A 3,883-nucleotide genomic window follows, 5' to 3' on the forward strand; every position below is an offset into this window, starting at 1 on the left:
GGGGGGGGGGGGGGATTGCCTCCGCCTAGCCTAAGGGATACGGAGGGCTCCTGAAGGGGGCGATCTGGAATCAGGAGAGAAATGATGGAGGGGCTGGGCGACCTAGGCTGCTCAGCAAGGGACTGAGGCTGAGCTGGCCGCCCAGGTGCGCCTTGGGAACTGTGAAATGGGGGTAGGCGAGGCCCTGGGAATGGCTGCATGAGGCCAGTGGGTGGGTGAGGCAGGCTCTCCAGTTCTGCCAGGTTTTGAGCTCTGCCTGGACTGAGTTTGCGGTGGAAGCTTCGGGACCGGCTGGATTCTGAAATAGTAAGCCGCATTGACTGAAAAAATAGAAATAACCTAAACTGTTTAAATGGTGGGAGACGGAGGACAGGAGGGCATGGAGGGTCAATGAGACCAAAACGTGTGTCAGGCCAGTGAGGTGGTTCAGCAGCTAAAGGCCCTTGCTGCCATGCCTGATGGACCTGAGCTATGTCTTCAGGACACACATGGTGGAAGAGGAGAACCAGGTCACACAAGTGACCTGATCTCCGTATACATGCTGTGGGTGAAGGCAGAGGCAGGGGGATCTCTGTGAGTTCCAGGCCAGCCTGGTCTACAGAGTGAGTTCCCCAACAACCAGGGCTCCATAGAGAGACCCTGTCTCAAACAAAGAAAAATTAAATTTAGTTCCTCAGCCAGCCACTTCAAGCACTCGCTAGCCACACGCATTTAATGGCAATCACATTGGACAACATAAACGTAATATTTCCAGAAAGTTCTATTGAAAGGAGGTGATCTAGAGAAATGAGGAAGGCCTTAGTGAGATTTCTGGTCCTCCAGGAAGAGAGCACTTTCAGATGGGGGCAGTGGGTTTGTGTGTCGCCGGGACGCCTATTGTGAGGTGGCGGGAGATGATGGCCAGCATCATTCAGTCCCTAGATGGGGCAGTCAAGAATTGTGCCCTTTTTATGCTGGGTTACAGGTGAGAGTCACCACACCCCACTGGGCCAGGTGGGCAACCGTACCAGGAGCCCTCAGCACCTCTGCTTACCCACCTGGCTGCTGGCACTTGACGCAAGAGGCCCCGCCCCCACTCCTCTGAGAAACGTGATTGCACATCGCCCCCTCCTGTTCACGCCTGGAGTAGCGCCAGAGCCGTAGCTGAGCAGCCAGTGACCTGCAGTCACTGGTTTTAATTTTGTCATTGGACTCATTTGGACCCTCCTGCCGCCCATGCCCAGCCCTGCGAAAGAGCTGCAGACCCCCCATCTTCTCTATATGGAGGACTTGGAGGTAGTCCTTAGGATGTCCCCCCTGCAATCCTTCTTGCAGCAGGTCCTGTCAGTTTCTGTCCGCCGTGGAGTAGCTGTAGACAGTGAGACAATGTTGTTGTCAATCTAGAGCTGTGGTTCTCAGTCTTCCTAGTACAGTTCCTCCTGTGATGGTAACCCCCAACCATAAAGTGATTTTCCTTGCTACTTCGTAACTGTAATTTTGTTACTGTTATGAACCATAATGTAAATATCTAATATGCAGGGTATCAACACGCAACCACTGTGAAAGGGTCACGCGACTCTCAAAGGGATCGCAATCCCCCCGATTGAGAACTGCCATCTAGAGGCTGTTTCTAGAGGAGATGGAAAGATGGCTCAGCTCCTAAGAGCCCTGGCTGCTCTTTGTGAGGGCCCGGGTCTAGTCCAGAAGACTCTGCTATGGTTCTGAGCAACCACACAGCAGCTCATAGTTGTTACTAACGCCATTTCCAGGGAATCTGGCGCCCTCTTGAGGCTTCTATGGGAACGGCATTCACCTGCATGGGCTTGCACACACATGTGCACACACAGGCTGGGGGAGAGGTAAAATGCTTCTTTTGCAAGCTTCAGTACCTGAGTTCAAGCCCCGGCACCCACATAAAAAGTCATGTGCTATAATGTGCTCTTGTATTCTCTGCACGGGGGAGGTGGGGGCAGGAGGATCCCTGGGACTGGATGGCTAGTCAGCCTAGCTGCATTGCAAGCTACAGGCCAGTAAGTGTCCCTGTAAAACAATACAAATAATAAAGGCAGATAGCCAGGTGCGGTGATGCACACCTTTAATCCTGCACTCTGGATGCAGAGGCAGGCCCATCTCTGAGTTACAGGACAGTCAGGGCTAAGTAAAGAGACCCTGCCTCAAAAATAAATAAGTAAATAAATGAAAGGGGGGATGCCAATGTTCATTATAAACATTTAGATCATGAAAACCAATGAGATCTGAGGGTGGATGCTGCTTGAGGCTGAGGCTGATGGAAGAAGGGGTTGGCTTCTTTGCTGGGTCTGAATTTTGATGGCTGGGATGAAGCAACTATTTGATGTCAGTCTGAGGTGGACACCAGTGTGTGGAGAGGAGATGAAGAGCAGACAGGTTGAACCATGTGTGGTGCTGCTGCTGAACCAGATAGCCCAGATTCTGTCAGCCCCAGGCTGCGGATCACTGGCTTTCAGTTCTGGGTGGTTTAGGCACCTGAGAACCACATTCCTTTCCTTCCTTCCTTCCTTCCTTCCTTCCTTCCTTCCTTCCTTCCTTCCTTTTCTTTTTCTTTATAACATTTATTTATTTTGTGTGTACCCATACTTGCTGTACCTTGTATGTGGCAGTCAGAGGACAACTTGCAGGGGGGGGGGTCTCTCCTTTCATCATTTGGGTCCCAGGGATTGAACTCGGGTCCTCATGTTTTGTGGTAACTATCTTTACCTGCTGGGCCATCTTGCTGGATCCCAACAGGACATCTTATATCAAGTGGTCTTTCAAGGTGGGCTGTGGTGCATGTCTTTAATCCTAGCACTAGGGAGGCAGAGGAAGGCGGATCTTTGAGTTGGAGGCCAGCTTGGTCTACAGAGCAAGTTCCAGGACAGCCAGGGACACAGAGAAACCCTGTCTTGAAAAACAAAACCAAGTCTTTCACTTTCCAGTTTGAACCACTTCCAAATCTTGTGCCAGTAGCAAACAACAGGGAAGATAATTTTTCTGCCAAGGCTTTTCTCTTTTAAAGCCACAATTCCATTTTACTTCTGACACTTATTTTTGAGACAGGTGTAAAGACCGGAACCTATCTCCAGGTGGAGATGTAACCTGAACTCTACCCCTAAGGATTAATCCAGTGTGGCAGGTAGGGACCTGGCTAGGGGACTGTCCCTGCCGCGGTGGCTTCTACCCCTGCCATGGTGGCTTCTGCCCCTGCCATGGCAGCTTCTGCCCCGCCATGATGGCTTCACTTTAAAATTATATGCTTTTCTTCCCAGAATCCCCCACCCCCACTGCTGCCACCACCACTGAAGTCTCTATGAGGGGTTTGATGGGTTTGCTTGGCCTATTGGCAGGCTGGAATCTCAAGGTCGTAACTTTCTCTGCTCCTTTTTCTTTTCTTTTCTCTCTTTCTTTTGTTTGTTCTTTTTTTGTTTTCATTTTTTAAGATAAGGTCCTCTGTATAGCTCTGGCTGTCCTGGAACTAGCTCTGTAGATCAGGCTGGCCTTGAACTCAGATCTACCTGCCTCTGCCTCCGGAGTGCTGGGATTAAAGGCGTGCACCACCACCGCCCAGCTTGCATAGAAAGTTGTAGCAGTTGATCAAGTGCTGAGAGCCACTCACCCACCAGAGCTACCGATGTCCCTTCTCCCACACTGCGGGGTCCCCCCAGCTTCCTCACCCTCCTCTTCCCTCCCCACTTGCTGTTTTGTAGTCTCAGCTCCCTGTGGGTAGCGAGAGCCTGCTGGATCTGTGATCACAAGCCTTTTACAGATGTTTCATGGAGGGGCTAGAGACGATGGCTCAGCTGCTCTTCTGGAGGCGTTTGGTTCCCAGCACCCACATGGCAGCTCACGACCATATTTAATCCCAGTTTTGGAGGCTCCAGTGCCTTCT

This window comes from Microtus ochrogaster, unplaced genomic scaffold (genome assembly GCF_000317375.1).
Source record: "Microtus ochrogaster isolate Prairie Vole_2 unplaced genomic scaffold, MicOch1.0 UNK74, whole genome shotgun sequence".
In the NCBI taxonomy this organism is placed as follows: Eukaryota; Metazoa; Chordata; class Mammalia; order Rodentia; family Cricetidae; genus Microtus; species Microtus ochrogaster.